Raw genomic sequence first — 12312 nt, 5'->3', positions numbered from 1 at the left:
ATGAACATAACCCAAGAATTTGAAGAAGTTACCAATTGGATTGGTTCCCTTTGTTAGAATTGTAGTTTAACGTAGAGAGATACACTGAAAAACTTGCTTGCTTATTACTGAAGTACACACAACTTTATATACACTGTATGAGCAGTTATCTCTAACAACTCTACTAACCGATTAACAACTAATCCACATATCTAATGCCACGTGCATGGCACAATTACAAACCCGTTACAATCAACTACTCACTCACACTTATTAGTTATGTTATACTGCTAACATTTTCCTTACTTCTTCTCGTTTCCTTGACTAAAGGGATGAACACACACTTTGGATCAAAACTCCTTGGTAAATCCATCGTCAATTTGGTGCATTGCAGGAACATAACTCACACATAATTGACCAGTTGCCACATTCTCACGAACAAAATGAATATCAATATCCACGTGCTTGGACTGAGCATGATAGATGGGATTGGTGCTCATGGCCACTGCACTGGTGTTATCACACCATACAACTGGTTCACAACACTGCTGTATGCCAAGGTCTGCCAGAAGAGCATTTATCCAATCTATACCAGCAGCTAGATCTACCACACTTTTATATTCTGTCTCCATTGTAGACCGAGAAAATGTCCGTTACTTCTTCGAGCACCATGTAACCAGGCATTTACCAAAAAACACACCATACCCAGTTATAGAACGTCGATCATCGATGGTAGCTCCCTAATCTGCATCAGCAAAAGAAAAAATATTCAATCCACTATCAATGGGTGAAAACAGAAGACCAAAGTTTAAAGTGCCACATAAGTATCAAAGTATCCTTTTCACAATAACAAAGTGAGCTTCTCGTGGAGCATACATATATTGTGCAACTTGGACCACTCTAAACGATATGTCTGGTCTTGTATGACAAACATACAAAAGTGAACCCACAACACTTGCATTACTTAGAAGATCACATGCTTTATGAGAAAGTCTAGATGATACTACCATAGGTGTAGCACATCCTGCAGCAGTCAACATCCCTGTCTTCTCAAGCAATTCAAGTACATATTTTTTCTGACTTAAAAATATTGAGCCATCAACACATTTAACCTCAATACCCAGGAAGAAACTTAAATCTCCAAGATCTTTGAGTGAAAAACGGCCCTGCAACATTGACACAACCTCTTGAATTAGGTTAGATGACTGCCCTGTAATAACTATATCATCCACATACACAAGGATATAAATGTATCCATTGTTAGCATGTTTAACAAACAATAAAGGATTTGCTCGAGATACTGAAAATCCCATATGCAGCAGATTGTCTTTGAGCTTTACATGCCAATTACGAGGCGCCTGTCGAAGACCATATAAAGCTTTTTGAAGTTTACACACAAGAGACTTGTCATTCTCATCAACTTGCTCAAACCCAAGAGGTTGTTGCATGTAGACATCTTCATTTAGATCTCCATTAAGAAATACATTATTGATATCAACATGTCGAAGCTCCCAACCCTTAGAGACAATAATAGACATAACCGTATTGAACGTGGAAAATCGAACTACCGGGCTGAACGTATCTCTAAAATCATACCCTAGAGTCTGAGAGAACCCTTTGGCAACCAAACGAGCTTTATATCGAAGAACAGTCCCATCCGAATTTCGTTTGATTCGAAAGATCCATTTGCACCCAACTACAGTTCTGCCTTCTGGGAGTTTCACTAAAGACCAAGTACCATTCTTTTGCAAAACATTGTATTCTTCATGTACAGAAGCAATCCAGTGAGGAGACTGTAATGATGCACTTATTGTAGCAGGAACATCATCATCCATAGCAGTCAAAAAAACTTTAGGTTTAAAAATACCACACCTACTACATGTCATCATAGGATGAATGCGAGATGAAGACCCAACAACATTATATTCAGTGGTAACAATAGGATTAATACCAATAACGTCAGGCTCACCATGATTATCACCAGTATCTATTGCAGGTGCAACACTTTCAGACTCAGTAACATCTATAGCTTCACCAACATTGTCAACTTCATTATGACTAGTAGCATCATTAGCATCATTAGATTCTGCAAGTACAATACTTCCTGATGCATAATTATTTGGAGCACAATCAAACCCACTATTCACAGTAGTTTATACAACAGTATTTGGAACATCACGTGAATATTGAAGACTTGTATTCCTTAAGTCAACAACAACTCGTAAGGGCTGAGAAGTTGAAATTACAGATTCACCAAATTTCAATGAATCATAAAATCATAGTCCTGCAAATGGAAACACAAACTCATTAAATACAATATGTCTAGAAATTTAAACTCTTCCATCAGACACCAAACACTGAAATCCTTTGTGTCGAGGACTAATGCCCAGGTAAATGCAGGCTTGAGATGTAAACGATAGTTTATTCTTTTGAAACAACCTCAGATGGGGAAAACATTGACAACCAAAAACTCTCATCATGAAGTAGTCTGGTTTTTTTTCATAATGCTTTTCAAAATGAGATAAGTCTTGTAAAACTTTAATAGGAAGACGGTTGATCAAGTAGACTGCTGAAACAACAGCATAGGACCAGTATTTAACTGGTAGAGATGCCTGAGCTAATAAGACAAGTGCTAGTTTAATAACATGACGGTGCTTTCGTTCTAAGACCCCGTTCTGCTCAGAGGTGTGTGAACACGTTAGTCGATGTGAGATTCTTTCGCTGGCCAATACATGTGGTCACCTCCCCAGTCAGTTTGTAAAGCTTTAATAGAACTACCAAACTGGTTAGCTACAAGGTTTAGAAACATTCGAAATGTCAATATAACTTCATCATTCCGTTTTAACAGATAAATCCAAGTATGCCGTGTAAACACATCCACAAATGAAACATAAAAATGAAATTCATTGGATGCCACAAAAGGTGGTGCCCATAAATCGGAATACACAAGATTAAAAGAAGCAACAACTGATGTAATAAAGGGTAGTTTGTGACTTTTTACCATATGACATGCTACACAACTTTTATTTACATTGGAATGAACTTTGATGCCTAGTTCACTAGCTAATTTCACTAAGGTTTCAATAGCTGGGTGACCAAGATGCCTGTGCCAGAGTTCATCCAAAGAGGAAGAAGCTAAGCTGGTACTGACTTCTGCAAGATTAACTGCTAAGGAGTTGTTATCCATAGAAAATGAGTATAAACCTTCATGCCCCTTTCCCTGAAGTATAACATTCTCGGTTGCCTTATCACGAACACAACATCTATTTGCATGGAATTCTAAAAAATCATTGTTGTCCCTAGCAAGCTTAGAGACAGAAAGCAAGTTCTTGGTTGTTTGAGGAACATGCAACAAATCATTCAACAAAAGCATACGTGAAGGAGCATGAACATGAGAATGACCAACCAAGGCTACATCAAGAGGCATACCATTTCCAACTAAAAGTTTAAATGGACCAAGAAACTCTGATGGATTCAATATATTATTGGAGTTTGAAGTCACATGATGTGTGGCACCTGAGTCAACAACCCAACGCTCAAAAGACATTGAAGAAGCATGAACTTATGGTTGACCAGTCACAGTCGAACCAGATTTGCGTTTGGCACAACACTCATAACCAGTATTAGAGGATGAAACTATCGAGTTATATGTAGAAGAAGATCCCTTACTATTCGATTGATTTGATCCACGACTAGAAGAAGTAACACACGAGAAATCTTCATCAAATCTATGTCAACACTGATCGACAATATGTCCAATCTTCCCACAAAGCTGACATTGCACCCGTGACCGACCACGACCTCTACCACCAGTTTGAGTTCTAGATCATTGATCATAACCTGAACTCGACATCAGCGAGTTTCGGATCTTCCCCTGAGCAACGTTAGCACTTATCAGTAAGGTTTTCAACTAATCTTCAAAACTAGCAAGTTGTGTTTCTGCATCAAGAAACATAGTGTAAATGTTATCCAAAGACAACATTTCCCTCATGGAAGTTATAACTGCCATAAAGGGTTGATATTCTCGTGGAAGACCCTTCAGAATACTTGCAATGTGCTCAACTTGAGGTACAACACTACAACAAGATGCTAAATCATCACAAACCTCCTTCACACGAGTAAGGTAAGTAAGCATACTATCACCTCCCTTCTTTAACGACTGAAGTTTATAGTGGAGACTCATTACTGCAGTCGTTGAGCGATTAGCAAAGAACTAAAGAACAGTATTCCAGAAAGTCGTCGCCGTTTCAACAGCAACAAATTGGGAAAGAACATGAGCACTAATAGTGGATAACAACCATGACGCAAGAGCACTATCTTGGGCCACGAAATCTTCATAAGCTTCATTAACACGAGCGATACCATCATCATCAACAATAGTCTCTGGCGGAGTCACCACAGCACCGATAAGAAATCGTTCCAAACGATGGCTCCGAATGGTGAGAAAAATTTGCTGCTTCCAAAGGAGAAAATTCATCTCGTCAAGAACAACATTTACCTTCTTGTGAGTGAATGACTTAGCATTGACAGAGAACTCCATCAAGAAAGAACTTCAAACAACGAAAGCGAAAAAGAAAACCCCAAGATCAGTGGCGAAAGATACCATGTTAGAATTGTAGTTTAACGTAGAGAGATACACTGGAAAACTTGCTTTCTTATTACTGAAGTACACACATCTTTATATACACTCAATGAGCAGTTAGCTATAACAACTCTACTAACCGATTAACAACTAATCCACACAGCTAATGCCACATGCATGGCAAAGTTACAAACCCATTACAATCAGCTACACACTCACACTTATTAGTTCTGTTATACTACTAACACCCTTCAAGCTTGAATTGAGTATCCTCCCAGTTAGCAACAAATTACAGAGCAAAACCCCGAGAATCATATAAATAGAAAAAGAAGGAAACTTGAAAAGGTGAGAAACCAATGAAAGGCGTTGGGCATGCAAAAGACATGAGAAGTGAAGATCAGATTTCTTTTTAAAATGGAACGCAAAGGGGAAAGACTAAAAGCATGGAGAGTTTAAATACATACAGTGGAAAGGGCGTGAAAAAAGCGAGAAGGAGAGCGAGATTCCAGGAATGTTGTCTGCGTTTCGCCATTATAAACTGCATAAGCAACTCTCTGCTCCTTTCCTATGACGGTATTTTCTTGCTGTATTTTAATTGAAGGTGTTGCTCATTTTTCTGTGTGATCTGTTTTTGCGCGCAATATATGCCTTTCTTTTCGGATTCAATAAACTCGACCAAACTTCATACAATTACAAAATTTGAATCCATAAAGCCATTCATCAAAATTCTATTCAACTAATTATTCTAATTGACACCGCCTTAATTCAACAATAGTATTAGGATTAGATCCTAAATTTGAATGTCACAAAGTGTAAATCATATGTAAGTTGTATCCAAATTTTATTATATTTAAGTTCAATTATGACTAGTCTGTTATGGAGGGAACACATATAACAACTGAGAAAGATAAGGACAAAACAGTTTTGCCAACTCGGCTACAAGGAGAAGCACCAGGAGAGGTCAGCTCATCCTCAACGGCAATCCAAGAAACCAGGAAGAGCACGAGAGGGAGAAGAATGACAAATGATTTAACAGATTCTGTGGTTGGCTAATTCTAGAAACTTGACCATGATTATCAATAGAACAGAAGGGTGTAAAAGGGAGGGCATGATTTGGCAGTATATGTGTATTTCTTTCTATCTTTTTATTTTCTCAGTTCTTCTTATATTTCAGTTGACTTACACAGCAAATTGGTGCTTTCGTTGAGATGTAACAATGGTGACCAACGCTGACGCCATCAAAGCTCTACAAACTACTATTTCCAGTTGGGTGATTTGTTGATGTAGAGTTTTGAAAAAAATTATTTGTTGAAATAAGGTTTAACTGAAATTATTTGCTGAGATAGGGTGAAATCTACAGTTCGAACATATGTCGCCAGGCCACCAAGGAGGTCGCCATGCCGTCCCTGCGAGCTGTGGTGAGCTGCTTCATTACCTATATCGGTAATTAGGCATCTCGCCAGTTTGGTCGTCGGGATCACATGGCGACCTATAAGGTCGCCCGGCATATATGGCGACCTCCATTTCAGCGTAGTTAAAAAGCCTACTTACCGATGTAGGTAATCGTTGTTACTTAGAGAAATTTAGGTAAACGCATGAAAGCCTAATTACCGATGTAGGTAATATTTGTTACTTAGCCCAGCGTGCATGGCGACCTACCCCTCGGATGGCCTAGGTCGGATGGCCTCGGATGCTCTCGCATAGCTCGCTCGGATGGCCCCTGATGCAGAGGGATCCGAGACAGATGATGCTGAGCTTTTAGATTGCACCTTAATGGCGCTGAGATACCATGAGTTGGCAGATCAACGCAAAGGCGGGAATTGATTGTGATATGTTCCTCAATTGGGGCCGTTTTGAGTGCGTTTAAGCCTTTTGGCCATAACTTTAGCTACGGGTGTCGAAATCGCACATAAGACCCCAATTCAAAAAGCCCCTTTCAACGCACACACCGTCCACATGAGCTATGCTCCATTTGGCCCTTTTTTCGACCTCAAATTCTGCCGTTTTCCCCTCCGAATCGTTAGTTTTATTTGTTTTTTTTACTATTTTTAGTAATATTTCGCTTGTCAGTTAGGAAGTCAATTTAAATTCGATTTAGGCCGGATTTTTTGGAGATTGCTTATTTTATTTCGAATTTCAATTTAGAGTGATTTTCAAGATTTTTTTATTTTTGGCAAGATTCGAATAAAGACGATTTTTGGCTATAACAGTCCGGCTTGTTGAGTGATTTTGGGAATTGTTTTGATTTTATGATATTTTATTAAATCCTAGAGACTTTTTCTCTGGTTTTTTGGGTGAATTTTCTCTTGTGAATCATCTGTTGGAGCTAGCCTGCAGGATAATCACTATTCTGTCTGGCGTCAACCTCGGATGCCCAGCGTGTTGGGACGTGCATGGCACATACGAAATATCTCGTAGCTCGCCGGGAAGAAATGGCGACCTAGTAGGTCGCCCGGATGGCATGGCGACCTACGACCAACACTGTGGATTTCACCCTATTTGAGCAATTAATCTGGGGAGTGCATTATCTCGTGAATTAATTTATTCGAGAACATTATCTCGAAAGGTTTGCCATTTCCAGTCATGAACAAATTTTGACCTCCTTACAAACTACTGCTGAAGAACAAAGACAGACCTTACATATGTAGCGCGATAGTTGACGGTGTTAACTTCTCAGTTGGGGCAGAACGTAAAAAATGGTCATAACGGCAAAGGAGCGAGTAAGGTTTGGATTGAAGGACTGATCCAAGGGCAGGAAGTCTAACACACTACGGATTAAAGGACTGATCTAAGGGCAGGAAGTCTAAATACTAATTGACGGTGGAAGTACGCATAATTTTATTTAATTACATGTTGCAAAGTATTTGGGATTGAAGGTTGTTAAAGTATCTCATTTTGGGGCTTTAGTGAGCAACGATGAGAGATTAAGAAGTGAAGGATGTATCCGTAACCTTTCAGTGAAGGTTTAAGGGTCTGCCTTGTCAACAGATTTCTATGTATTACCGTTGAAAGGTACTTAAGTAGTACTGAGAGTGGCATGGATGGCTACGTTGGGTCCTATCACCATGGATTACGTCAAACTCACATTTGAATTTTATGTGGATGGGAAGAAACATAAGTGGAAAGGGGAAACAAGCTTGGGTCCACAACCGGTTCAATATCAATCACTAAGGAGGATAATCAATACACAACCAGTAGCAGAATTTTATTATTTGTAATTAGTACTGGGGAGGTTCCTGTGAGAGACAAAGTGCATAAAGAAGTGCTGTAATTACTTGAGGAGTTTGAGGACGTGTTCATTCCTCCTAGAGGGCTGTCACCGCCACGAGATAATGACCATCCTATTCATTTGGAACCTCGAAAAAATCCAGTGAACGTTCGACCATATCGATATCCATATTATCAAAAAGAAGAAATCGAGCGACACATGAAGAAAATGTTGGAAGACCAGTTGAAGTTTGTTGAAGGAAGGGCAGTTGAAGCTGTTGATAATTTTCAGCATGCTATTAAAGCAAGTCCGGGTAACGTGATTCATGTTACGATTGATGAAGAATCAGTCTCTAGACCAAATCCTAAAAACGATGAAAAAAGCTTGCATATTTGCATTTCGGAGGAGGTTGTGTGGAGAAAATCTTGTCTAGTGGGGAAAATAAAAAATATGTATAATGAAGACATTATTCTTTCAACATTCACTGCTGAAGGGTTTGATGTGCAAGTTAGTATTTGGCATGATTTGCTGGTTTTCATTCAATTCAATGATGAAAATGATCGTCTGGAGTGCTGGTCTAATAGAGAGGCATGGGTTCATCGTTGATTCGACGAGCTGGATATGCTGGAGGACTATGAAAACAAAGTTCGATTTAAAGTCTGGATTTCCTTGAGGGACGTTCCTCTAGCAGTGTGGAGTGAGAAATTTTTCATGGATTTGGGAAGCTTGTGGGGTAAAGTGGTATTGGTTGATGATGATACACGCAATCGGTTAAGATTCGATGTAGCAAAGATTTTGATGGAAGTTCAATATGTTTCGGACATTCCTGATAGTGTTTCTATTGCCTTCAACAGTAGATTATTTTCAATTAAAATCTCAACGGAAGTTCACGAAGAGCTTCGAGCATTCATTGATGGCTCACTTGCTGGTGGTGGATCGTGGCTGAGGAAGCTGGTGATGGTCCTCTGTTCGAAGAGGAATGGGCTGTTGGATGTTGTCCCCAGACAGAACGTAATGCGGGCGCTACGCATGCCTCACTCTGTCAGAGGAGTGATTCTTTTAATGTTTCGGAGGAAGCTTGTAGGGGGCACGTGATTCCTGAGGTGGAAAAGTGTGCTGCTCTAGAAGTCAATATGCATGATGTGTCGCTTTTGTCTTTTGATGAGCTCAAGAACTTGGCTTTTGATGATAGTGTTGGGCTTATGGCATTAAACAGAGAAGTTTAATTGTGGCAGTCCCATTCATCAGCTATAGGTTCAAGGCTTTTGGAGATCCCGTTTGAAGAACCTTTTGAAGAGATTTCTTCAACCAGATTAGTGGATGAGGGGTCTTTTTCTAAGTCTCCTGAGAGGGTTACTTCAGTTTTCTCAAGTGATAAAGATATGTTCAGTAGAATTTTTAAGAAGAAGAAGAAGAAATTCGGTTCCCTTTTGGATATTCAAGACAAAGTCCTTTCGAAAGTTGAGAGAAGAAAAAGAGATCGCACATTGAAGAGCTTCAATTTGTTGAAAACTGATCTTGTTTCCTCAGAATTATCAGGTAGATCTCTCTCAGATTAGGATTTGAAGAAAAAGTGGGATGATGCGTTTGTTGAAGCGGAGGAGTCTCAGTCTTTAGGTAAGAATCTTGGTATTAAGTTTGTTGGTTTTGAAAGTAATGTTCTCATGTCTCCAGAATTGTGTTGAGTTCGGTGAGTGACGTTTAGGGGTTGCGTGAGGTATGGGGTTTCTTCTGTGGTTTTTAAGAGGAGCTGGAGTTGATTTTTTAGTATCTTAGTGTAAGGTTATCAGTAGATTATTTCAATTGTCTGTCTGGTTTGCCGTTGGGTTTTAGCTTTATTAGCTGGCAAGTTACTTTCTGGTGGTCTACTCCATTTGTATAGATCATTCGCCGGTTGTTAGGATCTTTGTTTTTTAGAAAATCGGAATGTGGATGGATTAGTGTCGTTGTCTCTATTGGTTCTCAAGATTTTGACTGTATGGAAAGTAAGCTGTAGAATTGCAGGAGGTTTCTGGAGGCATAAATTCGGTCTTATTGGCTTGACTAAGGGGATCCGAGCAGTGTTTTGCTTTTTATAGCAGTGTTTGTTTAAGTGCAAAGCTATGTTTGTTTTAAGGGTGGGTTTAGATGTCAATTTAGTTTCTGTTTTGATGCATCCAAAGTGGAGGAGCAACAAGGTTGGTAGTTCCAGTTTCTTTGTAGCATTTTAAGGTAGCGATTCGTGGTTTGGTGAATCTGGGTTTGGCTTCTGTTTGGATGCTTCTCTTTGCTGCGAGTTCGTTTTAATCAGCTTTCGCGTTCCGTTTTTGTTATAAGTTCTTACTGCTGCTTGATGTGTATTGGCGTCAGTTTGTGTTGGGTTGTGGTTTGGGGTGTGCCTTGTTTGTAGTTCGTGCTATACTTGTATTCGATCCTTTTCACATCTTGGTTCACTCTTTTTCCTCCATTTAAGGTTAGAGATGATTTTTAACGAGGCCCTTGAGGTGGTATACTTTGTTATTTTCTTAATATACAAAGTACCATTTTCAAAAAAAAAAAATATTTGGGACATGTAGTAACTTATCAATGATTGAGTATGGATCCAACCAAAGTGGGGATTTTTTGGTTTGGGAAGATACTATCGATTGCTTTTTTCGTGGTTTCGCATCCATAAAAACTCCTTTATCTGATTTATTGAAGAAAATTAAAAAATTCGTCTGGTCACCGAAGCATCAAGCGGCATTTGATTAATTGAATGAGCGACTTAGTACAACGCCAAATCATGCTAATCCTTGTTTTGACAAGGAATTTGTGGTTGAAACAGATGCATCAGGGGTAAGAATTGGAGCGGTGTTACTTCAAGACAAGAAATCATTGGCATATTTTAGTCAAAAATTGAGAGAAAGAATGCAAGGAGCTTCCACCTACCACCAAGAGATGTTTGCTATAACCCAAGCCGTGAGTTGATGGAGACAATACCTTATCGGCAGAAAATTTTTCATTATCACTGACCAAAAATCTGAGGGAACTTACACAACAAAACATTCAAACCCAGAACAACAATGTTGGCTTTCAAATATGATTTGGTATGATTTTGAAATTTAATATCGACCAGGAAAACTAAATATACGGTAACTGATGCGTTATCACGGGAAGGTTCAACTATGTTTATGGCTTTATCCAAAACCACATTGGTATTCTTAAGGATATCCAAAGAGCTACAGTACCTCAAGAATCAAATTCAAAAAGGAAAGATCTCTAGTACGAAGTACAAAATTCAAGAAGGGTTGGTGTTATATAAGGGTAGAATTGTTATTATGAATGAAAATGTGTTGAAAAGCTTATTGTTGAGGGAGTTTCATAGCTCAACCATGGGAGGACATACGAGAATCTTGAGAACTTGGCATTGATTGTCCACCAATTTCTATTGGAAAGGAATGCGAAATGATGTGAAGAATTTGTTCGTGATTACCAAGTACGTCAAAGAATGAAAGCTGAAACATTAACCCATGTAGGTTTACTACAACCCTTGCTGATTCTAGAGCATGTGTTTGAAGATATTTCTCTAGACTTCATTACTGAGTTACCAAAGTCAAATGGAAAAGAAATATTAGTTGTGGTTGATCGTCTAACGAAGTATGGTCATTTATTCTCTATAACACCCTAATCCGATAACACACAAAGTTGACCGATTAGAATACCACACGAGACCACCAAAGTGGCTAACCTAATTTTTTTTTAAAACATTTTGTAAAGCTCCATGCAAAGACCATTAAGTAAAATACAAAATCAAATATAAATAGTTTAGTTCACATCGGGGAGCTTCCAAAATAAATACAACAAAATAATATAGTCGAGTATTTGAAAATAAAGTTACGACTCTGTACCCGAAGGTCTATGAATAATACATGCCCTCTAAAGGAAGAGACTCAAGACGTATTTTGTTGTTGCTCGGACTTTTTGGAATGCTAACCGCATGATAAGCTCCTCAGATGCTCCTTTTAAAGACCTGCGTATGAAAACAAATTTCGAACACTGAGCTTACTAGGCTAGTGCCACACTAACAACTAACCAATACTATAAATGTTCATTTAATGCTCATGCTAACAAATGCAAATAAAGAAGTGAGTATACTCGTATACTCTACCCTACACTAGGGTAGACATCATGGTGTGGTCGAAGGGTTACACATCTCAGGACTCACACCCCTATAGTCTACCTAGGGTGAGATCTGGAATTTCTGCATCGTACACACCACCCGACTACCCCACCCCTCACTAGTGTTCGGGGTTCACGCTCTAGTTAGTCATAAAGTGCTTCGCGCACTTGCTTAAGTATATCTGGATATTTTATACCAAAAAACTATTGGCATAAGATAAAGTAACTCGGGTGTCCTAACTATTTCCCGAGCATCAGCCAAGGCTAGTTTTATATTGTCATAGCTGATATTATTTCTATTTGTAAATTTATACTAACAAGATTCTCGCTTGTAATTTTATTTGATGATGTTTTAGTGTCATTGGATCCCTCAATGTTATTTCTAAATCCCTTGGGTTTTGTCAAA

Source organism: Hibiscus syriacus, unplaced genomic scaffold (assembly GCF_006381635.1).
Source record: "Hibiscus syriacus cultivar Baekdansim isolate YM2019G1 unplaced genomic scaffold, ASM638163v2 tig00008517_pilon, whole genome shotgun sequence".
NCBI classification, from domain to species: Eukaryota; Viridiplantae; Streptophyta; class Magnoliopsida; order Malvales; family Malvaceae; genus Hibiscus; species Hibiscus syriacus.
The sequence above is the reverse complement of the archived record's forward strand: the minus strand, read 5'-3'. Positions refer to the sequence as shown.